This window comes from Bos javanicus, chromosome 12, assembly GCF_032452875.1.
Source record: "Bos javanicus breed banteng chromosome 12, ARS-OSU_banteng_1.0, whole genome shotgun sequence".
Taxonomy (NCBI): Eukaryota; Metazoa; Chordata; class Mammalia; order Artiodactyla; family Bovidae; genus Bos; species Bos javanicus.
In genome coordinates, this window is record NC_083879.1 from 69,122,581 (window position 1) to 69,149,819 (window position 27,239).

A 27,239-nucleotide genomic window follows, 5' to 3' on the forward strand; every position below is an offset into this window, starting at 1 on the left:
GTGGTACATATGTGAGACATTAAATGAGAGCAATATTTGTTTAGTAAATATCTAATTTCAGGGTTTTAAAACCCTCCCTCCTAAAGATTTTTATTAGGGTGAAACTTCACGTGGAATATAAAATTAAAATGTTTACCAATAAGCATGTTTTGCTGTCTTGCATGATGACTTTAATTTTTGAGTTAAAAAAAAAAAATCTTTGAAGTGTATCAGCCCTTACATGTTCACGAGATCTGGAGGATGAGGCCCTTCATTTGCATTTTTGTATTTTCTTTAGCTCAAAATAGATTTGATTAAAAAACAAAATTTGGCACAAGATTAATCCATAATAGGATTTTATTGCTTCTGTTATTTAAAAGAAACAAACAAACAGTGTTACTCTTTGAGGTGTGATTAGCACATAAGTACAGCTGCTACTTTTTGGATATGTCTCATTTCATTTTATTCTGTATTCACTCACTGGATTCCACATTTGTGGAATGCCGTGTTAGAAGCATACAGTTTAGTTCACTTTCCTTACATCCACCAAGAGACACAAAATATAATACCATTTGCTTTTCCCTGGTTGTAACAAATGAGTATTCACATTTACTAGGTGTGAGGTCTAATTTATTGCAAAAACTAATAGGTTTGCCAGGGCTTCACAGTTGGCGCCAGTGGTAAAACCTCACCTGCCAATGCAGAAGATAAAGAGACGCAGGTTCCATCCCTCAGTTGGGAAGATCCTCTGGAGGAGGGCATGAGAATCCACTCCAGTATTCTTGTCTGGAGAATCACATGGACAGAGGAGCCTGATGGGCTATGGGCTATAGTCTCCCGGGTTTCAAAGAGGCAGACACTCTGAATTGACTTAGCACAGCACACACAGCACAGTAGGTTTGCCTAGAAGTAGATTTTTTTTTTAATTTAAAAAAATGTAGATTTTTGAATTCTGAGAAATTTAAAGTTATGGTTGAAAGGCTAAAATGAAATTGCCCCACCCTACCTCAGGGGCCAGATTTTGCACCATTAAACATCTGCATGGGTAAGGGTTTCAGAAATCAGTACACTTCCTGTAGTGTAATCTACTTGGAGCATTGTTCTTTTTTCTTATAGTCTATTTTGGTTAGGAAAGTTAAGATCACAATGACTGCTGCTTTTCCATAAATGGCCAGTTTACTTTTTTTCTAGACATGAACATGACCTTTGATTTTGAATTGTTAACTTTGTTTCCTGTAACATTATGATCATAATTTATTCTTTCTTGAGCACAAGCTGAGAATTAAACAAGGTTCAAGACTGGAGGGTAAACTTGGTTCTTGGATTTATGATCTAACTTAGGCATATACTTCAAAGACAAGCTGTTAAGGTATGTAGTTAACATAAAAAACTCATTACCTGAAGAGGTGACTCAGCTTGTGCTTCAGGTTGGCCCAATGACACTTGATTTCACAAGTTTTGCTGGCAGTTTGGGGGGAAAAGGAGTTTTACCATTGTTGTTCGTTTTTCTGTCTTGTTTTGTTTTTACTTTAGGGCTTCTGAGCTAATAGTGTATATGCTTAGAGGCTCTGAAGGCTACTACATGGATTAGACCTGCCTGAGAGTGAATCCAACACAGAAGATAGTAGAAGCAATGGAGGAAGAGGTTGATGTCCAGCTCCTGCCCATGCCAGAAACCAGTTAAATTCCCCTGCTTCTTCAGTGATAAACCAGTGAGTAACAGGCTTCACCCTTCACCCCCAGTCCTGACTTACAAATGACTTAATCAAGAAGTGTTGATTACCCACCCATGCTAGGTTTAAAGATGCAGCAATGAACATGCTCCATAAATGTTTGCTTATTTTGATTTTTATTTGAATGACCTTGGGATTGGACAGTTACAATTTTAGCCTCTAATGATCTTTAATGTAGATACCTATAAATGAACAGTTGCCAGCTTCCCCCAAAACAGTCAAATATTCATTCAATACGTTACAAATGGGCTTCCCTGGTGGCTCAGATGGTAAAGAATCCGCCTGAAATGCAGGAGACCAGGGTTCAATCTCTGGGTTGGGAAGATCCCCTGGAGGAGGGCATGGCAACCCACTCCAATATTCTTGCCTGGAGAATCCCCATGGACAGAGGAGCCTGGTGGGCTATAGTCCATAGGGTTGCAAAGAGTCAGACACGACTGAAGCAACTTAGCGTGCACGCACACACACTACGAATAGCGAACCAACACATTGATATTCTGGTACGGAATGTAAAGAAGAGACCGTCTCTACCGTGGAGTCGTTCACTGGGTCATCTGATAGAAAAGAGAACATTATCACAGGGAAAGCCCTTGAGCTCCTAAAACCAACAATGTGTACAAGCAAGACATGTAGTTCAGAGACAGGAGAGGCTGGCCTAGGTCCTAAGAAGGTTCTGGACTAAGTGAATGCTCACATCCAGGTTCAGTGGTAAGAGACTGGGAGCAGGTACCAATTTTGTGGAGCCTGAAACTTACCTAATTTGGTAGAGAGGGAGTCCTCTTTAAGAAACACAGGCAAAATTAGGTGTAAGTTCTTAGAAATGACCCATGAGATAGGTCCTGAGGTCTAGGCTTCATCAGATTGATGGTGAATTTGTCTGTGCAGGAGGGGTGTGTGTACATGTGAAAATCGAAGTCCTGGTTCGAGGAAGAGCAAACTGGTTTATCCAAGTATGGTCTAGCAGATAGAAGAATGTCACAGTTGCATTACTGAATGACTGAAAAGGCCACATACCTTTGGGGGGCCTCAAAGTTCAGGACATGAAATTTCAGGGTAATATCATTGGGACCTAGAGCTCACTTCTGAGAAGGGAAGTTGCATGTTTAGGTAGATCTTTCTTGCCACTGGAATTAGGATGAATTAATTAATAAATAAAAAGGGGCTCTGGGGCTCCCAGAGATGTTTCTGGCAAGAAATTATGATTTTGTAAACCAGGATGAAGACTGCAGAAACTGAAAGGAAGGAAATGAAGCCAAGTCCAAGTGTTATTGAAAAAATAAGTCTAGACATTTGGGAGAAACCCAGACTTAAAATAAGTCCAAGCTTTCAAGGCTAAAGTGCAAGGAGGTTGGCAGTGGGTTATCTTGTTTTTGGCCACGCCGTGTGGCATGCAGGGTCTTACCTCTCCCACCAGGGGCTGAACCTGTGCCCCCTGCATCAGGAGCACGGAGTCTTAGCCATAGGACCACCAGGTAAGTCCCAAAGGATTCATTTTGTGATGTCACTATTTCCTAATGTCATAAGCTTCCTGTGAGTCAAGCTTTAGGGTTTTAGAATTATTTTGCGCTGCTTTTGGTAGATGTGTTTTTAGCAAAGATCTAAAATTCTTCTTCTTCCATGTTCCACCGCTGTGCTCTAAATATTTGTGTGCCCCTCCTGCCAACCCTGACAAATTCATATGTTGAAATCCCAATGCCCCCCCCACCCCCCCACCATGTGATGGTATTAGGAAGTGGGGCCTTTGGGGGGTGGTCGGCTCTGTCCTCATGAATGGGACTAGTTTCCTCAAAGAGACTCGAGGCCTCCCTCCCCTTCCACCCTGTAAGGACACAGCGAGTCTGAGTCAGCAGTCTGAAGAGGGCCTTTGCCAGAATACAACCATGGGGGGTGATGAGTAAATTTCTGCTGTTTCTAAGGCACCAGCCTGAAGTATTTTGTTGTAGTAGCCTGAACAGACTGGAACACCCAGTCATGTAAGAAATCTTGATACTCTCCCCATCTAAGCCGTCCAGGGTGATGCTATAGAGCCTCTTCCACAATCAGTGGATGTGCTGGATTCCATTTCTATCTGGTCTGTAAAAGCAGCAGGACTGGGAACACAGCTGAGGGAAGGGAACCGGCACTCAGGGGAGTAGGGTGTCTCCTTTTCTCAGTGTTTAAGGCTTGAAATGTTCGGCTGGCCTCAACTCGGGGAAAGCAGGCTTCCTGTGTAGGCAGAACCTAGAAGGAAGCCGCGGAGGGTGTCATCTCACCTTCAAACACTGAAGGAAGGAGGATTCTTTGTGCAGAGTCAAGAAAAGGATTGAACACTGGATGGCAACGGTGACCAGACACTTTCTGAGTGGTTACACTTGAGAGACAGGGTTCTTTCATCATATAAAAGTAATTCTGTCCTAAAGGATTGAAATAATCCAGTTTGGGCCAAACCTTCTTGAAAGAAAGGTGCAGGCCATTTCCATGATTTACTCCTCTTCCCTTCAGAAACCCAAATCCAGTATTTTGAGTGCATCACACCCCTGGTCTATTCCTTGATTTCAGCGAGGGGAATTGTAAACACCAGAGCTCTCAGGTTATTTGTCAGTTTTGAGAAAATCCTTGAAAAAGAAAGCTGGCTTTATGGTAGGATTTAGTCCCATCAGTTTTTGAGAAATGAGGCTCTGTCTGAGCATAGGAAAGGAGGACTTCAGGGAAAGCTCATCTCAACTCTAAATAGTCTGACTTTGTTTGTTTGTTTTTTTCTTCCAGTTTCTTTGCTATGAGCCTATAAACACACCAAGTGGGCAGTTTTGAAAAGGAGAGTGTTCATAAATCACAGGAACAGGAAACGGACCACTAGGGGGGATTGTTAGGCCATTTTGTGCAAAAAAGAATGACTCGTAACTTTTGAAAATGACTGCAATTTCTTTCTTTTAAATTGTCTTTAGTCAACTTTAAGCAGGCACCGCACACCAAAACTGGAATTCAATCTCAGGAAGCAAACTCATATCTCCCCCCATCCCACAACCACCACCCCCGAAAGCGATCGAATGCCTGTGAACATCCCTTTCTTGTTTAATTGCAAAAGGATTAATGCAGGCTTTGAAGAAATAGCTGTCCCCAGTACCTGCTTCCAGAAGCAGCTGTTCCCACAGCATCTCGGCAGGTGCAGCCCAGAAGCTGGCCCTGCCCTTATCATGTGGCAGAAGGTATATTTGCAGAGTCCAATGTGCGTTCAGCTCTGAATTAGTCAACTTTGTTATCTAAATTCTCCTAAACCCAAAGCCTAACAAGAAAATAGCAGAGAATAATTCCCCCACAATGATTACAGAGGGATGGGGATCAGAGAGGTATGGAAGAGGCTGGACTGAAGAAAGCATTTTTCAGACAAAGAGGCAAAATTCTAGATGAGGGAGAGAGAAATGGAGAGAGAAAGAGAGAGAAAGGCAAAAACACACATGTGGGGATTGTTTATAGGAAGTATCGTGTTTTTAGAATTACTTTCCCATAGGATAGGATATCTTGCTTGCAGTGTGTTAATAATCGTTTTCAAATCGGTAGCTGGAAGTGGCTCTCGGCGGGTGGCAAGTCCCGGGTTTGGTGTCAGTGCAGAGTCGCTGGGAAGATATTTTGGAAGAGAGCGAATTGGGTAAAGGTGCCAGAAGGCGCCAAGGGACACGAAGGGGTACATGCAAAAGACTCACGATTGTTTCAGTCATTAAACACTGATATTTAATTTCAGTTTAGTAATCCAGGGCACTATTATTTGGACTCAAGCAAAAAAAATGGGGGGGGGGGGGTAGGAGAAAAGAAAATTAAATAAGTATAAGAAAAGATTGAGGAGGGGCCAACCTGCTTTGGGCCAAGAAGGGCAATAAAGGAGTCTTTATAAGCGCCGGATGGTGGAATACGCTTTTCTCCCCGCCACCCCACCAAGCAGAATGTCAAATTTTGTCCCCCTTTTTTTCCCCTCTCAAAGCATGCTGAAAGGAAAATTCTTCACAGAATCTTAAAGAACTTTTTTGACACAACAGCTGCAAAATCTATTTTCTAAACAAAGATTTATACATATTTATATGAGCTTAATCCAGATTTTTTTTAATAAATCATCCTCAGAACTGCAGAGGTAAACTATATGTAAATACCTCAAGTAATAGGCTTGTAGTGTAAATCACATCATTTTATCTTCAATTTTGCATTCGTTTTTCTGGCTTAAAGGTGCATCAGAGATATGCATTTTAGCATATTCAGAACACGGGGCGTGAAATTAAATGTTTGACAGAGTGAGAAAAATATACAGACTTTGGAGATGCCTTAAAAATAGTAATTTATGCAGATCTAGAGGAGTGAAATCATTTGCAATGGAGTGACCTCTCTCCAGGAATTTTGTGCTCAGTGTTCTTCCCTAATCTCCCGCTGTATCTTCATTTTTCATTGAACTAGCCAGTTTTCTGCGAAGCCGTCTTGTAGATAAGGGTAGTGCTAAAGAAGAAGAAAGAGGACGCTCGGTGGGTCCGTTTCCATTGCACTTTTACCCAAGGCAATGGGCAGAATTTAACGGATTCCTTCCAACATATGTTTTTGCCAGATAAGTAAACAGTGTGTGTCGGAAATGAAAAAGCATTTGCAATTTAATGACATTACAGCTCTCAGCTTAGGCTGGCGTGCTGCGAGGCGAAAAGCAGAAAAAGAGAGGAGAGTAGAAAGAGAAAAAGAACAAAGTTCATCTTCCCTTTTGTGCATTTTTATCAAGGAAAATATTACTTCTTTTCCCCTCTTGTTCTCTTTTTTCTTTTTCGTCTTTTGGCTTTTTTGTCTCACTCATTTACATTTTTTTTCTTTTCTGCCTTTCTGTCCTCTGTTCACTTCTGCCTTTTTCTCATATTGCCATGGACTCATTTCTTTTTTTCCTCTCCATTGTGTGTCCTTATTCATCTATTTTGACCATTCAGTTTTACCTTCTAAGAAGTTGTTTATCCTACAATGTATCTTTTTTCCTGTGTTGTACTCCTAGCGCTATAGCTCATAGTCAACAGGATTGTCAGAGGGATTATAACGTTTCATTTCAAAGCACTACAAATCTGCTCTCTTGCCTTCGGTCTCTGCCCCTGTTTCCTCTGATACTTGTCGTTTTATTTCACATTCATTTCAGTCTTTAGTTTCACCCCCAGACGTCACAGCACCCCAATGTCTAACCACTGATGCTCACTGTCTTTGCACTGTATGTTAGTATCGCAAGGTTCTAGAACCTTCCCCTTGAAATGGCGGAGCCCTTCTCTCACACCCTCGCTCAGGTTCAGAAAGGTGCAGACGGTGAACGTGTGGTCAGAATGGGTCCTCCCAGAGGCTGGTGGCCATGACAAGGCATCCTGCGGTCTATGCTTGTAATGAGCCATCTTCCAATAGAAAATGAGTCCCACCGGGTCCTGCAGCTACATTTGCTGCTACTTTTCCTTTGTGTGAGGGCAATTACTGAAATATGTGTAGATCTGAGTTCTGTGATTATGTAATCAGGTGTGTACGTGTGTGTTCATATGTGTGTTTGAAACCTGACTGTGATAAGCATGTACAGATTGTTTAAGGCAGTACACTGTAAGTCTTTGAATACACACATATAGAAAGACATGACTAATATTTCACATCTGATTCTACCTTAAATTCCAGCAGTAAAAGTTGAGTGCAGAAATCAATATTTTCTCCCCACTCAGGTCCACAGCACTTTTATTTCTAGGGTTATTTTGACTGCCCCTTTTACAAGGAGGAGTAAAATTTGGCACCTGGGTTCATTTTTGTAACAGACTAACTATTTAAAGGACCAAGCCACCCTATTTAAGAGAAAGGAATGTGTCTGAGTCACTGTTGCCACTTTGAGTTGTCAGTCTGTCAATCCAAGCAATTCCTGAAGAAACAACTTTTAACATGAAGATTAGTATTCAGGGTTGCTTTATATTTTTGCAAAACAAGTTCACATTATTTTAGATACTGTTATCACAGCATTTGAATATTAGTACCCCCAATGTTTAGCATAGATTCCATTCCAAGAATACACTTGAAAGTCACCGATTAACCTGCAGGTTGAGCGTAATTGAAAGACTCCGTAATCAAATTGTAAGCTCTATCACAGAAATACTCTACAGACTTTAAAAAGATGCTTAAATAAAATGCTCTTGTCTGAAGACGTGTATGTTTTTACTATAAAATTACATCTTCAGCATCTTCCAGATCCAGCACTTGGTAAGTAAAAAAGAAAATCTATTTGGACAGAAGGATGTAAAGTAGCTGGAGGTGGTAATTTAATCAACCAAGGATATATTTCAATGTTTTTCTGGTCTTCTAGGCATTAGCACTTTAAATTCATTATGTCGGTTTGACAGATATATGCAGCCTTAAGGATCTAAAAATGAAATCCTAGAAGTATAGCCTGCTAGAGGATATATATTGAACTTAAGAGATTAAAATGGTATAACCATTGCAACAGAATGGAACATATCACGTTTCTCATTTTTCCCCCACTAAGCATGAGTCTTTTGCAGATGTAAAATGCAGTCTTGTCTAATTATAAAACCTGGCTGAAGAGCTGCAGCTTTCTAACTTTTATACTGATGAAGTGGATATTAGAAAGAAAATGTTGGCTTCACATACAGTCTGAAGAAGTCCTCCGTTTGGGCTTTTCCATATCAATAATTTATTAAGGAAAAATGACACAGGTAGTTACATGCAGCCTGCTGTTAAAAGGCTCGCTTGCATGCTTTCCCTATTTAAGGCAAATAACAAAAGAGCCAAATTATCAAGCAGGTCTTAACATAACTGGGACGTTAAATCTACTATGTCATTATGCCAATTTAGTAACATTAATGATCTGTAATATTAATTCATCATCCTGGAAAATAGGGAAGGTTTGCCATAATTAACTATATTAAGCCACAATTAAAAAGTCATCCAAGCTGTTGTAAAGATTCGAGTGATGATAAGGGTGTTCGTTATATTGCAAACCTTTTTGACCATGGACATTTTGAACATAAGACTTCGTTACCAACAGCCCCCCAACCCTGCTTCAAATTCAGATGCGTCAAAAGAGCAGCCACCCACGGAGGTGGTGACAGCGACCAGACGCCTTATCAGCCATTTCCATCGCCTTCTGTGGTTTAACACTTTCTTACAGGGAGAATCAGCTTTGAAAGAGGTACAACCTTTTAGCATATCTACTTTAATTCCTCACGGGGGAGCAAAAATGGGCTGTCTAGCAAAATTCACATCTGTGGGACAGACTATCTACTCCCCTGAGATTAGGGTCATCTTTGAAATTCACGTTTCAAACTGCACAAAAAGAACATTTTGATGTTTTAAAATGAAGATCCTGTAACGTCTAAGCCTAAATCTGAGTCGCCTATCACCAGATGTCTACAAGCTCCTAATTCTCCTCCCCACCTATTTGAAGTCTTTATCGTGGATGGGAGTCTTTGAGTCACAGACAATATTGGGTGAAAGATAAATGGTACCAGGAAAGGGGTGAGCTGCCGCCCAGACGATGACTGATGTAACTGTCCAGCCCAAAGGACCCCCTTTATCAGTGACCCCCAACCTTTCTGGCACCAGGGACTGGTTTTGTGGAAGACAGTTTTTTCAGGGACTGGGGATGGGCAGGGGTATGGTTCCAGGATGATTCAAGCACATCACATTTATTGTGCACTTTATTTCTATTATCATTACATCAGTTCCTCCTTCAGATCATCAGGTGTGTGTTAGATCCCGGGGGTTGGGGGCCCCTGATGGGGCAAACCAGCGGATGCTAAAGGACTATTTCCTCCCACACCCCAACTTTTCTTTATACCCACTGTTATTAGCCTTGCCATTAGTGGTCATGAATTCTTCCTCCCTAAACCAACATTTAGGATGCTGCTATCTGTGTACGAACACCCCCCCCCCCTTCAGTTGCATTTATAATCACTGTCACTGCTGTGGAAAGCTGAGGCAGGAAGGAAGTGTAAATGGTAACTTGCACACATGTGTAACTGAAAGTAATTTAGGACAACCGAAGGAGGAGGCACATCACCAACTTGGTCTGAAGGAAGGACTGGGGTTGGTGTTTGCAGAGATTCATAAAGGACTCCTGTGTATCTCAGTGTGGCTGTTCTTTTTCCAGTGAAGCCTAGAGCCGCATCGGAAATCCAAAAGCCTGCCTGACAGAGGATTGCTCAACGTCTAATCAAGATTTTCAAGGAGAAGAAACTGCACTGAGTCCCCTTACACCATGTGCCTTTCTTTCCTTTTTTTTTTTTTTCAGTTTCTGGAGGTATTGCAATACTAGGTCGATGCATGGAGTGGACAGAGCAAGCTCCTATTCCAACTCCCTGCTCCAAAAATCCATAGAGTACATTTTCCTCAGTTAGAAGACATATCAGATATTAAACAGATAAGAGCAGATACTACACTTGATCTTAGCCAAAAGACCAGGAAGATACACCATGTACCTATCCATCCACATTATGGTGTGTGCTTTTGTGAAGATACACGTATGCTCACCACTCTGATTTCTGCAACTCTGATTTGTGTCATATGCCAGAGAAGTCCTGACAGTGGTATTGATGCTCTATCTCGGTGACAGGGGACAAATCACTTGACAATCTTAGTCTTACTGGTTTGAGTAGTGACATTCCATTCCGGTGTTCTCACTCAGCAGGAACCAGTAACTCGTTCTCAGAAAGAAAAAAAAAATCTCTGCTCCATGCTTGTAAACCAAAAAGCCAGTCTAAACTTCCAGCCAAAGAAGATTCATATCCCTTCATGGAATGCTGGAAGCTTTGTCACTGTTGGCTTAAAAGTGTGGTACTAGATAGGAAAACAGCAGCTACTGCTTCCGATATGAGAGTGCTCCAAAGAACCTGTCTTCCAGTAGACATTGCCAAATGGAAAGCAGGGCTGTCACATTACCTCTCTGAAAATTCCAAGAAATTCACCACACCAAACCTAACTTCACTCCTACTTCTCTGTAGTAATTGCCACCAAGAAGCCTGATTTGTCCTTCCTCGGCAAACGATGTTAAGGGATATAAAGGTGAGAAGACACAGTTTCCTGGACAATTTTACAAAAACCCTAGCCACGATGTTGGAAAGACATTCTTGCCAAGCCTTCATCCATAGATATTCCTGGTTTCCATTCTCTTCTGTGTGTTTTGAAGAAGTGTTCAAAGATTCAAGTGGGAGCCAGATTTGCAGTACTTTTCTGAGGCTCTCAAGACACTTTCTAGTCAATATGGATTGGAATCCTTGTGGAAACCAGTTGAAGTGGTGTCTCAGCTAAGGTTGCCAACAGTGTGTTCATGGTCACAAAAACATGCATGTGTTAACAACTACTCTATAGAATCCTGGTTCCGAAAAGACAAAAGTAAGTCTCTCAACCTCGCCATCAGGCGTTTCTGAATTAATCCTGGTGAAGGTGACTGGTGTCCCCAGACATGACCACTCTATAGATCGGCCCTTCCTCTGCACTTACGTGGACAATTCTTAATGTGCCCATGATCCTTTTAGTTCTCGGATATCTTTGCCTGTTAAGCCTTCTACATAGGTCAACCCACCTGTCACAGGCAAAGCCCTCAGCTCCCATTTCCCCTGTAGGACTGTCCACAGAGTAACTTCCAGTGCTGATAAGTGGAGAGGAAGCTACTAAGAGACGAGAGGAGCACCTTGCCATGCTGACAAGTAAGAGTTCCTCTAAATTTCTCATTTCCTGTTATCAGTGCCTTGATATTTCCAGGACCCCATCCTTTCACTGTGAGTGGGAGTGAATGTAGCGTTTATTGGCAGGTAAGAGTTGAATCAGTGGAGCATACAGAGTGCAGACAGCATGAATTAGGGACTGAGGGTCTCACCTTGGAGCACTGGAAAGAACTACTTCCTGTCCTGTCTCAGGAATGATGGGTGTATCTCACCAGGTCATTCAGTGTGCAGTGGTGACGGATACATTAGTCTGGGTAGGAATTTAAGGATTATTTGCCCAACCCTCTTGAGGATGCTGGGACTAATAAATGCTACAATCATCGTTCCATATCCAAGGGGGATTGGTTCCAGCTCACCCTGCCCCCTCCACCCCCACAGATACCAATATCCGTGGATGCCCAAGTCCCTTATAGAAAATGTACAGAGTTTGCTCATAACCTATGCACATCTTCCAATACACTTTAAATCCTCTCTAGATTATTTATAAAACTGAATACAATATAAATACTGTGTAGATAGTTACTGGCAAGTGGCAAATTCAAGTTTTTCTTTTTGCAACTTTTCTGAAATTTTTTTCCCCTGAGTATTTTCTATCCATGGTCGGTTGAACTCACAGATATAAGAGCTGCTGTAGTTATCTTCCTAAAGCTACCAGTCGGGGATTTCCTTGGTGGTCCAGTGGACAAGACTCCACACTCCCAATGCAGGGGGCCCAAGTTCCATCCCTGGGCAGAGAACTAGATGCCATGTGCTGCAACTGTGAGTTCATAGGCCACAACCTAAGATCCCACATGCTGCAATGAGGACAAAGATCCTGGCTGCGGCAACTGAGACCCGGCGCTGCCAAATACAAATGAATAAATATTAAAAATAGCAAAGCTACCGGCTGTCTGAGGAGACTGTGCCCGAAAAGCAGAACTCTGACTTTGCCTGGGTCTCTTTTCACCAGCTGACTAGGCAATCTGTATTTATAAGGAATCATGACTTATCAAAATCAGACCTTACTAGTAGCTTTCTAAATCAATCTTTTTGAAGCTTTTGATAATTTATTTTTGGTCATTGGGTCAGGAAAATGAGTTGCAATCATCTCCCGCCCAGCTCTCTGATCTAACAGCATCTTGTGGTGTGGCACTTGCCTTCCTGTCACTGTCTAGATTAAGAGGCTTTTGCATTCAAACATCCACTGTTCATGAATCAAAATTGAAGCTGAGGAAACCATACCAGCTTATCATGGTTTCCTTTTTTGAAACCCAAAAGTATTTGGATGGTTGTCCAGTACCTCTTAATCCGAGTTGAATTGTGTTCCCCAAAAAGATGCTAAAGTCTAGTCCCCAGAATCTGTGAATGTAGCCTTATTTGGAAATAGGTTCTTTGCAGATAATCAAGATGAGGTCATTAGGGTGGGCTCTATTCCTTTTTTTCTTTGCTTCATATGCAACTATTCCCTATTGTTGTTTAGCCCCCAAGTCGTGTCCAACTCTTTTGTGACTGCATGGACTGTAGCCAGCCAGGCTTCTCTGTCCATGGGATTTTCCAGGCAAGAACACTGGAGTGTCCTTATAAAAGGGGGAACTTTGGGCAGGAAGAGGGTGTGAGGACAGAAGGAGGCTGCCAAGTTAAGACAGAGGATGGGCATGATGCATCTACAAGCCAAGGAAAGCCAGCGATGTCTGGCAAACCACCAGAAGTCAGGGGGTCAAGCCTGGGGCAGATTCTCCCTCACAGCCTCAGAGGAACAAACCTGCCGACAACTTGATCTCAGGCTTCCAGCCTCCAGACTGTGAGACAATATATTTCTATTGTTCGAGTCACCCAGTCTGTAACTCTGTTGCTGCAGCTTTAGGAAGTTAATATATCTCCCAAAAGAAATATGAAATGCAGATTTCTTTTTGTGGGTTACTTCCTATGTGTTTGGTCTTTTCTTTTGCTGAAGGCAGTCTTGAGGTTACTGGCCTTAAATGTATTTGCAGAAAGGCACCCTAGACACCCTTGGTGTGATGTGAAAGTACGGATGTGAGAGTTGGACCATGAAGAAGGCTGAGCGCCAAAAAATTGATGCTTTTGAGTTGTGGCACTCTTAGAGAAGACTCATGAGAGTCCTAGAGATAGCAAGGAAATTAAACCAATCAATGCTAAAGGAAATCAACCATGAATATTCATTGAAAGGACTGCTGCTGATGCTGGAGCTCCAATACTTTAGCCACCTGATTCGAAGACCTGACTCATTGGAAAGCACCCTGATGCTGGGGAAAATTGAAGACAAAAGAAGAAGGGGGTGGCAGAAAATGAGATGGTCAGATAGCTTCACTGACTCAATGGGCATGAATGTGAGCAAACTCCGGGAGATAGTGAAGGACAGGGGAGCCTAGCATGCTGCAGTCCATGGGATGGAAAAGAGTCAGACACTTAGATGCTGAACAACAATCCTTGGTGATCTTAAAAGGAAATGAGATTTGTAACCCTTAGTTTGTAACTATTTAAACTCTATTCTTCAGGGATTCTTTGACTTTCCAGTATTATTTCCTTTTTATTTCTAAATAGGATTCATTAAGTACTCCTAGGATTTGTCACTGTGCTGGGTTTTTAACTTGATAGACCCTCAATGCCTGATTTACTTAATACACTTAATAAGGCTCTATTTGACCTTCCGTGTTAAAGTGCTAGAAAACACTTTGTGTAGCACACAGGAAGCTTATCTAATACTAAGTCAGTGAATTACAGAAGAGGCATACATGCACACGTAGGACAGGCCAGGAGACTTTGTGGCGGCTAGATCTGACATCACTGTGTTTTAATTCTTTGACGAGTAGAGACGGTTTTGTTCTTTGCAGAGTTTTCTGTTATTTTCTAGAATATTTCAGGGTTGAGGCAAAGACTTTGTGATATTATTTAATTATATATGGAGAAAAGCTACCCGCTAAATATTAATAAATTGGGAACATATGATCAACTTTTTGACATTCATACATGCTTTTAGGGGAGTGAGGGAAAGATAGCAGTGGAGGTTGTATAGTGATGTAATTTCTAACACCAGGTAGAAAATTGTAAAACAGAAGCTAGCGTGTTTACTTGACTCAGAGATCTAAGAAGACCAAATTACATCTGCTACTCAGAGAGGTTTATGGAAGACTACCTAAAGGGACTGAAATTGACAGCATTTAACAGGCAAGAGTTGAATCACGTGCCTCCACGGGATACCTCGCTGGCCAGTGCAATAGGTTTCCCCCGGAGAGGATCTTTCAGGACCCCCTGCATGTGCCATGACAGGCCCGGCCGATTCAGGCTGAAATAACCAAGAGGAAAGCAGAGATTGAACATACACAGGCTTTATCCGCCAAAGCCTTATTTAAGCTTGTCTTTCAAAAAAAATAAGCAAATCTTTCTGGAATTAACAGCTCATATATTTCCTGAGACTCTTTCTTGGGTTTTTTTTTTTTTAATAGTAATTGAAAAATGATATTACATTGAAATTTAGCCTCTGGTTAGTGTACTGCAAAAACTTTGCTTTAGGCAAGATAGAAGGCATGAAATATGATACCTACAGGTCATGCAGGGGCCTGGGGCTCTTGGCTCTCCTATCTCAACTCATCCACTGCCCTTCCATTGCCTCCTGTCAGCCACCTGACCCCGTCCTCCTGAGAGGTGACAGCCTGGCCCGTCTCAAGGCCTTCCCACACGCTTTGGGCTCAGGCCCCACCTGGGATTGCCAGATAAGAGACCCAGTCAAATTCAGATTTCAGAGAAACAACAAATACTTTCTTTGTGGAAATGTGTTCCACGTATTGCGAACTTCTACTACAAAAATTACTTGTTTATTGAAAGCCTAACCCACTTCACTCATCACCTGGCTGCCTCAGGTTCATCCTTCAGGTGATTTAAATGTCACTCTCTCAAAGATACCCACTCCAGGCACCAGATAAAGTAGGTTATTCTATTATTCTCCTCCAGACAACAGAATTAGCCCTCACCTCATCTACATTCCTTCGTAACTAGATTCTTATTTTTGTGTTTATTTGATTCAAGTCTGTCTTCGCCATGAAGGCAGGGATTTATGCCTCTTGTCTGCTGAAATAATGTCCAGTGCCTGGCCCTTATTAGACAATAAATATTGAATCATTGAATGGATGAGTGGATAAATGAATGGGGAAGGGAAAGTTAAACTGAGACAATGCCCTTGTCTTGCCTTCCTTCTAATCTGTTTAATAGCATAGCTAATGGTTTAAACAGGTTTGCAGAAAAAAATGAGATTCTTCAAGAAGTAAATGTAATTTTCACAGGGTATGTTGAAAGTAGTGTTGAAGCAGATCATGTCGTGTGTAATTACATGTTAGAAAGTAGATGTTCAAAGTATTATATATGAACCAGGGCTTCATCTCATTCATATAATTTTGCTAATAGATCTGCTGTTTGTTCTAAGATAGAATTCTGAATAGAAAGGTTATTAGCTCCAATTCAGTTGTTAAAATGGTCAAATTGAAACCATCACCATTTCTATCCATTCATTGGAGAGTGAGCTGCAAATAGCTCATTCAGTTGGACATGTAAACCCATCTAGTAAGTGGCAAAATGTGTCTTATACAAGACTTTTTGAAAAAGAAAATAGTCATAATGTTTCATGGAAAATGTCAGCTTCTCCTCAGCTTGTAGCTGAGTAACCAAACTAAGTAACCAAAATGGCTCATGCTTTTAGAGGAAATAGCTTCAAAATCACGTACACAGAAAAACAGCAAAGATTTTTCTCCTACTGCCGATAGCTCTAGCAAGATGCAGATTTTCTAATTAAGAGTCCAAGATCAAGTTCTGACTGTTTTGTGGGGTTTTTTCCTTCTTAATGACTCGTTACTAAATATTGGATTGTGGTTGTTGCTTGAAGAACAGTTTCAGAACTGACAGGTTAGGGTTGGATCAACTCAGAGGAAATGAAGAGAATGGTTGGACCAACAGTTTTGATGGAATATTGGCATGAGTTTAATTTACTGGAGGATGGTTCAATTTCACTTCTTCTTAGCTTTGTAGTCATGTGACTAGGACTGTAAATTGGATATCATTCAACAGTTGCCATTTACATATTCCCCCTTTTTTAAATAATACCACAACCAGCTGTCAGTTAAATAAAAATCTCTTATTTTAATCCATTTTTACAGGATAATGACTTCATCACTGACTCTACCTATTTTATAGTTTTTTGATAATATCACAAACTTATACAGTAAAAGATAGAAATGCATGTATCTAAAATTTCCAAACACATTTGCTTTACCTTTTTTAAAGCTGTCAACCTCTATTCAGTGTAATTCTTGAAGGAAATAGGAGTAAGGAAAAATTATGAACATATGTCACAAATAATTGCTGAATATTTTTATATAGTGTTATATATATACATATATATATACATACAACACACATATATACAAAAGATAGCACTTATACTTGGCATACAACATATATGGTATATGGCACATAAGGTATACCGAAAAGTACTAATAAGATTGGATTATGAACTGATTCACTTTGCTGTACAGCATAAACTAACATAACATTGTAAATCAACTATATACCAATAAAAATTAATTTTAAAAAAGGAAAAAGTTAGATTATGTTTAAGCCACAATCTGTGATCCGTCTAGTTAAAATACGCAGAATCCCAAACATGTATTTTTATTTTCTATTCAGTTCATTTCAGTTGCTCAGCCATGTCCAACTCTTTGCAACCCCATGGACTGCAGCATGCCAGGCCTCCCTTGTCCATCGCCAACTCCCGGAGTTTACTCAAACTCATCGCCATGGAGTTGGTGATGCCATCCAACCATCTCATCCTCTGTCGTCCCCTTCTCCTCCTGCCTTCAATCTTTCCCAGCATCAGGGTCTTTTCCAATGAGTCATCTCTTTGTATCAGGTGGCCAAAGTATTGGAGTTTCAGCTTCAGCATCAGTCCTTCCAATGAATATTCAGGACTGATTTTCTTTAGGGTTTTCTATTATTATGCTTTAAATAGGGCAGAATTGCATTTTTTCCAAATATTCATCCAAAATGCATTGACATTGATATGGTGGTTCTGTGTGTCTTAATTCACTTGAACAAGCTGGTCCAAAATTCCAAAATGAACTTGAAAAAATTGCACCCACTTGTGGGAGAAGGCGATGGCACCCCACTCCAGTACTCTTGCCTGGAAAATCCCATGGACGGAGGAGCCTGGTAGGCTGCAGTCCATGGGGTCACGAAGAGTCAGACACGACTGAGCGACTTTACTTTCACTTTTCACTTTCATGCATTGGAGAAGGAAACGGCAACCCACTCCAGTGTTCTTGCCTGGAGAATCCCAGGGATGGGGGAGTCTGATGGGCTGCCGTCTATGGGGTCGCACAGAGTTGGACACGACTGAAGCGACTTAGCAGCAGCAGCAGCAGCAGCAGCTTAGCCGAAGCTGTCAAGTTTGCTTATGTGTAATGCTTTGTTTCAATATTGTGGAAACAATTGTGGAATCTCCAGGGCCTTTTACTAAATCACAAGGTGATAAAGAATCCGCCTGCCAAGCATGAGACACAGGTTTGATCCCTGGGTGGGGAAGATCCCCTAGAGAAGGGAATGGCTACCCACTCCAGTATTCTTGCCTGGAGAATCCCATGGACAGAGGAGCCTGGTGGGCTACAGTCCATGGGGTCGCAAAAGAATCAGACATCACAATGAGCAAGCAACAGCAAAGTGGTCTGTAGACAGAAAAAATTAAATCACACATAGAGGCAGAAAGCCTTCAGGACTACACGATATTTTTCACATTTTTAAAACCAGACAGTTCAACTGTTTAGAAAATGACCTCAAAGCAAATCATCATACTTTTAGGGCTGTGATGGAAGGCGTTACCCTCTCTGCCACCCTGAACACACTGACGGTGGCCTGGTATCACAGGAACATTGATAAGGTCAGCCTGGCATTTCTGGGTTCCCGTCTTTGTCACCACAGTAAGCGGCTTTGGGCTCAGGATTCCACGCGTCTTTTCTCTCCAAGTTGCAGGAGATAAATGGAAGTCTTCTTTCAGCATTGTGGCAACCTGAAGGACATGTTCTTTGAGCTTTGCTTTGTAACTTTTAACATCCATTTACTTTTTAGTTAGTAAGTCCAAGGACCAAATTAGGTGAAGTACTTGGTAGTGCTTGTTCAAGGAAGTTGAGGACCATTGACATAAGTGTTTTCTGAAAAATCAATAGTTGAGATGTGTCTCCACATAAGATGTAAGCAACTCGGAGGAGGGGAGTGTGTGTGTCTTTGTGATTGAGATGAAGTTTCTATGTATGCCATCTATGTTCAGCAGACAAGTACTTTCACACAGAGAAAACTCTTTAACCTCATGACGAGGACACATTTTTCTTTGCAAATTAGCAAATAGATTTAATGTGAAAAGTGTTACTGTTTTTGCTGAAATGACACAACTGCTTGCAAAATGAATAGATGCTGACTTTTAAAAATCTTTTTTAGTGATTAACAATATATTCATATGGTTTGAAAACAAATAACATAGTATATAATGAAAGGCCTCCTTTCTGTCCCCGTGCACCCTATTCTCACCCACTCATCCATGCCTGTTGTGTTTTTCTTCCTGAGTTTTGAAAGTGTTCCTTATATTTGAAAAATATATCAGGACTTTTGAAAATATGTTAGTCTCTCAGTCGTATCTGACTGTTTGCGACCCCATAGACTGTAGCCCATCAGGCTCCTCTGTCCACGGGATTTTCCAGACAAGAATACTGAAGTGGGTTGCCATCCCCTCCTCCAGGGGATCTTCCCCGCCCAGGGGATCGAACCCTGGTCTCCTGCATTGTAGGCTTTGAAAATACGTGAAATCTTAAATTGTGATCAAAAGTATTGGTTGGATTTTTAAATTTCCTGACTTGGTATTTTGACTTCTAAGTTATAATTCTTTGTTAAAATATTTAAAATTATGTACCTGTGTGAACTTAAAGTAATCTTTTTCAAAGGGAAGTGAAATGAATCCAGTTGGGCTTGTTTTATTTGGAAAGTATTGAAGTGGGATTTCCACTAGGTGGCACTCATGTGCCTGGAGGTCAGGGAGCAGTCACCCTCCCCCCCCCCCCCCATCTTCAGACACAGTCTGCTAATTAGCACAGTTACTATGGAGACTTCCAAGGTCACACAGAGGGAAAGCCCTCCTTATTTTTTTCCCTCTAAAGAATGAGTGTCCTGCTCATATTTCTGCTCTATGTGCTATGGATGACCTTCCAAGTGGAGTGAAATTGTTGTGGTCTTCTGTTCACACTGGGAGGTTATATTATATGAAGTTTGTACACAGATTAGACAGGATCATGACAACTGTTACTTTGATCTGGGAAAAAACCCTGGGTGAGTTGAATTTTTTTATAGAGAAATTCCCTATAGAACAAAAATGATCTGGAACGTGACTGGTAGGTCTCTCAGGATCTTAATGTCCATCCAATAACCAAAAGCTTTTAAACACGCTTTACTGATATTATCTCTCTTAAGCATTGGTATAGCCTCTCTGCTATGGAGGGATCAAAGTGCATGAGGCATTCTGATTTCACACCCTCCATGAGTCAAGTAGAGCATTATAGATGTGTGTATAATAGTAATCTAGGCATTTCCATTTGCCACTCAACCCTGTCACAAAGTCAAAAAGATGAGCAGCAGGCAATAGGAGAAGGAAAAAAGAAACTTATGCTGAGATAGAAGAAAGCTAGAAATACACTCACTAACTTTTAAAAAATATTTATTTATTTGGCTAACCTGGATCTTAGTTCCCGTGTGTGAGATCTTTAGTTGGGACGTGCAAGCTCTTAGTTGTGGCATGTGGGATCTAGTTCCCTGACCAGGGATCGAACCTGGGCCCCCAACAGTGGTAGCAGAGAGTCTTAGCCACTCGACCACCAGGGACGTCCTACACTAGTTAACTTTTTATTGGATGTATTTGATCCTGCAATTAAGTAGTTTCTTGTGCATTAATTTATCAGCCATTTGTTGCCCATTTATTGTGCCTGGCACTGTGCTGGTTGCCATGCACATAAAGCTAGATTAGATTAAAACTGTGTTTCAAGCCTGATGAGAAAGTGAACTTTCATCCAGAATCCTTTCTTAATCAAACTCCTGTCTTCCTTACAGGGATTACTCTGACTCAGCCATGTATCATTTTATACACCTCTCTCTTCCACTTTCTCTCATCTGCATCAAAATCTCACTCAAATTTACCTCTTTTAAGACACCGTCTAGGAATCCACCTGCAATGCAGGAGACATGGGTTCCATCCCTGCATTGGGAAGATCTCTTGGAGGAGGGCATGGCAACCCACTCCAGTATTCTTGCCTGGAGAATCTCCATGGACAGAGAAGCCTGGAGGGGTAGGCGAGGCGGCTAGAGTCCTTGGGGTCGCAAAGAGTTGGACATGACTGAGCAACTAAGCACAGCACAAGACACCTTCTAACACAGAATACTTCCTTAAGCCACATACTCTATTGCATTTGTCATTTGTAAAAGTGTTTACATGTCACCTAAACCTGGAGATAGGTCACGTGAGTGTCAGTTCACCTGCTCAGAATGATTTCAAGCTCTTGAAAACGATGTCTTCTGGGTCTCTTATGACCTCAGGTCTCATTGACTGAAATACCATTTTTGATGATTTATTAGGAGAAACAAACAAAAGCCCGCATGGTAAGACCCTTTGGGGAATGAGACTAGTGAGTCAGAGGGCATCATCTCATCCTTGGGGGCTCCTTCCAGTGACAGCCGTCCAGTGGGACGCGGATGACATAGGAAGGCTTCAGGCTAGTGCCCAGGTCATGCCAACTGTAGAGGTGATCATTTGCGCCTCTGGCTTTTAGAAGTAATGATAATGCTCAAGTGGCCCAGATTCCTGTTTCCCAGTGAAATGTGTTTAAAGAGAAGTAAGAGGGTTGGGGAGATAGAAAAAGGAAAAGAAAAAGAAGACCCAACATCCTCAACTATCTGCTACTGCTTTCCTTATGAAGTTGTTGGGGTTTTTTTGTTTGTTTGTTTGATGGTTCTTCCCCCAAAGTGGGAGGAAAGTGAGAGAAGACAGGTAAGAGGCATTCTCTTCTCAAATGACTCTAAGGAAAATTTTCCCTCCCGTGATGCTGGCAAGTGAGTTCTGAGTGCCCGTTCTCGGGACTCCGCGGAGTCAAGGAGAGCTCTTCATCCCTAGGGGATACCATGAGTCAAGGTGAAGCGTTGGAGGGAAAAGCCCTTGAGATGAAATGCACTCCTGGCTGCAGAGAACAGGGAAGATACTATAGGGTTGTTTTCTTTAAAAGCACCAAAGCCTCTTCATACTGTTCATGGGGTTCTCAAGGCAAGAACATTCATTGGAAGGACTGATGCTGATGCTGAAGCTGAAGCTCCAATACTTTGGTCACCTGATGTGAAGAGCTGACTCATTGGAAAAGATCCTGATGCTGGGAAAGATTGGAGGCAAAAAGAGAAGGGAGAGACAGAGGATGAGATGGTTGGATGGCATCACTGACTCAATGGACATGAGTTTGAGCAAACCCTGGGAGATGGTGAAGGGCAGGGAAGCCTGGCATGCCGCAATCCATGGGGTTGCAAAGACTCGGACATGACTTAGCGACTGAACAACAACAAAGCCTCTTCAGGACAAGCTATCAGTATTGTGATCCAAGCTAAAATGTAAGAGAAAATCCAAAGAACTACCTGATGCTTCTCCATGCCTGGTGGACTGTGTCTTCCTCGGGCGAGTGTAGCAAAGAAGGGGCAGAGATATACAGTTCTGAACACGATTGTGCCTGCTTCCGCTTCAACCTCTTCCATTCTTCAACTATGCACAAGGGTCTCCTCCATTGTATTCTTTAGTCCTCATAGGTGGAGAAGAGTGCAGTCTTTCCTTGCAAATGATTTCCCCAGCATTTCTTTTCCCTTATTATATCTCTCTGGGCTTGGTTGAATTTAACCAAGCACTCATCCACACCAAGTGAATTCCTTTTATAATCTGATATGCCAGGCATGCATAGGGATTGATCACAATGGATACACTATAACAGTTATTTCCTTTGGCCATCAAACTGCAAATATCTTAAAACCAAATCCCATCATAATTGGTGTTTACTGGGGATGACAGGCAGTAAGTGGCGGTGTGATTCTAATGAATGAAGTAAAAGTCACTCAGTCGTGTCCAACTCTTTGTGAACTCATGGACTATACAGACCATGGAATTCTCCAGGCCAGAATACTGAAGTGGGTAGCTGTTCCCTTCTCCAGGAGATCTTCCCGACCCAGGAATCGAACCCAAGTCTCTCGCATTGCAGGCAGATTCTTTACCAGCTGAGCCACAAGTGAAACCCAATTCTAATGAGAGGGAGATGTAAACATGCATCTGGAACTATCCCTGCTCTTAAGACACATATTGTCAAAGTAGGGGGCTTCCCAGATGGCTCAGTTCTAAAGAGTCTGCCTGCCAATATAGAAGATGCAGGGGACGCAGGTTCGATCCCTGGGTCGGGAAGATCCCCTGGAGAAGGAAATGGCAACCCACTCCAGTTTTCTTGCCTGGAAAACCCCATGGACAAAAGAGCCTGGCAAGCTACAGTCCATGGAGTCTCAAAGAGTTGGACACAGCTGAGCATGCACACAGTCAAAGTAGAACTAAATAATGCCTTGTGGTAGGCTGTGACTCGAGACACTGTGTATTCTAGAAATTTTGAGGAAGACTTAGTTACCCAGGTAAGAAACCTCACAAAAGGCAGGAGAACTTGGCCTGAGCCTCAAAAAATGAACACAGATCTCAGTGACAGGCTGGAAAAATCATTCCAGGTGGATGAATGGTGTGACTAGACTGGTTTTAGTGGCGTCTACAAAGACTGTGGGGAAATAGTGGGCAAGAAACTGGAAACGTGGATTGAGGCCAGATAATGGAAGGAAACTAAGGCGCTTGGACTTTATCCTGGTGGTAATGAAGAGATAATGAAGATTTTTAATTAAGGGTTTGGCATGATTAAATGGTGTTTTAGGAAGATTACTGTGGCAGCCGTGAATTGAAGGGGGAGAAACAAGTAGGCGATTAGTTAGGAGGCTATTATAATCACCCAAGCTTGAAGCAGCAGGGGTCTGGAGGCAATGGGAATTGAAAGAAAGGGTGGAGTGTGAGAGATAGTGCAAGGGAATGTCCAACGTGCCTTGAGGACTCATGAGTCTTCAGGACAAAAGGAAGGAAGGTGGCTGTGAGCACCAAATCAGGGAATCAGGAGGAGGAGTCATTTAGTAGAAGAGGGGAGGTTGGAGCACTGAGTTAGCCGAGCCTGGGGGTATCTACAAACGTCCAAGTTCAGGTGTCCAGCAGGTGGGTGGAGATGCAACACAGTGTGGCTCAGGAGAGCGGCCAGGCTAGGGACCTGCCTTTTCTCTTTTATTGATTCAATCTGACTTCTTTCTCCAGAGAGCACTGAAATTCAATGCCTAAGCAATTAGGATAGACAGTGTGTCTTATAGGATGTGTGCCTACATATCAATAGGAAGGAAGAATTAGGTCATTCTTTGAATATTTTAAACTTCTGGGAAAGCACTTTTTAAATAAATCACCCAAATATTTCAAATGAATGTTTTTTTTAAAGCTAAATTTCCCAGATAATATTCCCAAATGTTCACAGTTCTTCCTTCAGGGAGGCTCAACCTTAACGTCTAATAGAGTTCAATTACAGAGTAATTTCCATGTTGAACGTGGTGGCGATTGCACTATCTGCGTGGAGCTGTGTAGCAGCTCTGTGATGCCAGATGAACAGCACAAGGGGCCCGTAAGCCTCGTAGGCCCTCTGCCTAATTCTCTAATGCAAATTATAGAGAAGAGAGGTTCCCAGGTTTCATTTATCAGGAAAGTGTGTCCTTCTAGCAAAAGGAATCAGAGGGAAGAGGCACGCCTGTCCTTTAAGGCGTGCTGTGCAACCTGCAGAGCTGGCCGCCCAGAGCTCCAGCAGACCAAATGCCAGCCAGCCCTTTCCTTCAACAAGTAGGACGTTCTGGATAAAAATGTGACCAGGGCGTGGTCCAGGGGTTAAGAACCACCTGTCTGAGCAGGGGCCACAGGTTTGATCCCTAGTCTGGGAAGATTCCACATGCCTGCAGACAACTATGACTGTGCCCCGCTACTAGAGAAAGCCCGCTGGCCATAACAAAGACCCAGGGCAGTCAAAAATAAAAATTTTAAAATTAAAAAAAAAATGTGACCAGGGCGGAAATAAAACAGCTTTGGACTTCATCCTTGGGTATGTGGACTCAGCTGCCAAAATCCTCCCCATACAACTCAGACCTTAGTGGTCATTGTTTGAGTTTTGCTATGAAATTCAAGGCACTGAACAAGTCAATCAAATCAGTCACTCTCTGTAAATCAAGGGAAAAAGTTTTTAAAACCTGGTAAGTGGTAAACAATTGGCTTTCAAATCCAGAAGAATGGCTCCTCTTAGTTCACAAATGCATCTGAATAGCACTTGCACGAGACTTCATGAGACTTACAAGGGGTAATTTGAAGGCTCTGCTGCCATCTGTGAGCCCCATGGTGTTTTTAAGATGGGGGCACTCATGAGTGGGATCCCTGAGTTGTAATTCCATGGAGTTATAATCACCATGTCTGGTTGTCATCTGTCCACAAAGAGCTTAAACTCCTGTCCACTGTCCTTGATTCCACCATCGGAGCTCGTTCCTGCCCTCGTGCAGAGGTATGCTCCACTGATGTGCTGGGAGACTTTGCCAGCATTTTGAATCATTTCTAGTTAGACCACGGCAGTGATGACATGAATTTTTAACTGAAGCCCAAGCAGCTGCCCAGGGCCTGCCGGAAACCTGGCAGAGGATATTGAGATTTCTTGGGTATCACCATTTCCTCACCCCTACTCCTCCTTACTCAAGAAGCATCTGACTTTAGCAGACACTCAGATTTCTCTGGCATCCCGTCCCATCACTTCATGGCAAATAGATGGGAAGAAAATGGAAACTGACAGATTTTATTTTCTTGGGCTCCAAAATCACCGCAGATGGTGACTGCAGCCATGAAATTAAAAGATGCTTTCTCCTTGGAAGATAAGCTATGACAAACCTAGACAGCATATTAAAAAGCAGAGACATCACTTTGTTGACACAGGTCTGTATATTCAAAGCTATGGTTTTTCCTGTAGTCATGTGCAGATGAGAGAGTGAGTGAGTGAGTGAGTGAAGTCCCTCAGTCGTGTCTGACTCTTTGGGACCCCATGGACTGTAGCCTACCAGGCTCCTCCATCCATGGGATTTTCCAGGCAAGAATACTGGAGTGGGGTGCCATTTCCTTCTCCAGCAGTTGAGAGAGTCAGACTATAAAGAAGGCTGAGTGCTGAAGACTTGATGCTTTCGAACTCTGGTCCTGGAAAAGACTCTTGAGAGTCCCTTGGATAGCAAGAACATCAAAACAGTCAATCTTAAATCAGTCCTGAATATTCATTTCAAGGACTGATGCTGAAGCCAAAGCTCCAATACTTTGGCCACCTGATGTGAAGAGCCAACTCATTGGAAAAGACCCTGATGCTAGGAAAGATTGAAGGCAGGAGGAGAAGGGAGTGACAGAGGATCGGATGGTGGGATGGCATCACCAACTCAATGGACCTGAGTCTGAGCAAACTCTGGCAGATAGTGAAGGTCACGGAAGCCTGGCATGCTACAGTCCATGTGGTCACAAAGAGTCAGACACGACTGAGTGACTGGACAACAGATTTCTCAATCTTAGGTATTGTTCAGCAATTAACAAGGGATTCCATCTAGGCATTCTGCTTTATTTGTGGTCAGACCTTTTCACTGGCAGATAATAGATAATATTAAGTAATCAAGAAGTTTACCACACACCCCAGACAGACTGGGTCAGTTCAAGAGGCACTCCTTCCTTCTCCACCCTCATAAGATAATGCATTATCAGTAGAGCCATGTTTTAAGTACAAGGTGGTGAGATTAGATGACTTTAAGGGCCTTTCCAACGCTGAGATCTTCTGTTGTCTTTTGATTAAGATGAATGTAGTTGCACATTGTGCATGATTCCATGGATCTCTACTCAACTCAACATCGCCTTTGACCTTCCCAGTAATGACCTCAGTCCTAGATTTGGGGAAGCCCTTATCAGTAAATGTCTGCTGGTTACTACAACTTTCAACCAAATAGGGGAGGCACATACATGAACACACACATTTAATTTAAATTTTAGCTCAGTTGATCCCAAATTTTCTGATATCCCTAAGATTTATTGTTCTCCATATTTAAACAATGACTTTTATATTCCAGTATTAAAGTACATACACCTGTATATGTCTTTGCTTGCTAACAATCATTCCTAAGCATTCCTAATCATTCCTAAGAAGACATTATGTAAAAAAATCTAATCGTGGTTAATTCAAGTTTGCTAAGGTTGATAGTTTGGTCTTAGTTCCCCTTCAGCAAAAAAAAAAAAAAAAAAAAGACAAAGGTCAAAAAAATAATCTTTTTTACAGTAGTTCTTAGTTGTGTCAACTACAAATGAAAATAAATTCTGAATTTCTCTTTTATTAATATGTTGCCCTTTTTTGTGTGTCAGAAATAGAAATGGGAGAGGGCTGGAATGTGATCTTGATATATGGGTTTACTGCTCTTTCTACCAACTGCTGAATTATTATCATTTCACAGAAATTACATCTGAAAGGGAGGCATGTGTCTTTAAATCGAAAGATTCCAAATGAATAACCTTTGCTAAAACGATAAGTAATTTCTCCAAGCGGTGAGCTTATAAATACTCAGTTCCAAGGATCTATATAACCCTTTCATTCTTATTTAGTACTGTCGCACGCTGAACAGAAAA

At 42.0% G+C, this 27,239-nt stretch overlaps 1 long non-coding RNA gene and 1 other non-coding gene across 2 annotated transcripts in view; one reads left to right on the forward strand and one right to left on the reverse strand.

The window, feature by feature from the left end:
• Positions 1 to 27,239, forward strand: part of LOC133258532 (uncharacterized) — a 39,076-nt gene extending 11,837 nt beyond the window's left edge. Inside the window, exon 2 of the long non-coding RNA XR_009740072.1 lies at positions 1,513 to 27,239. This is a non-coding gene — a long non-coding RNA (uncharacterized LOC133258532). The remainder of the gene's footprint in view (positions 1 to 1,512) is intronic.
• LOC133258708 (U2 spliceosomal RNA) lies at positions 9,960 to 10,150 on the reverse strand. Its single transcript, XR_009740159.1, has one exon. It is a non-coding gene; the product is annotated as a U2 spliceosomal RNA (small nuclear RNA).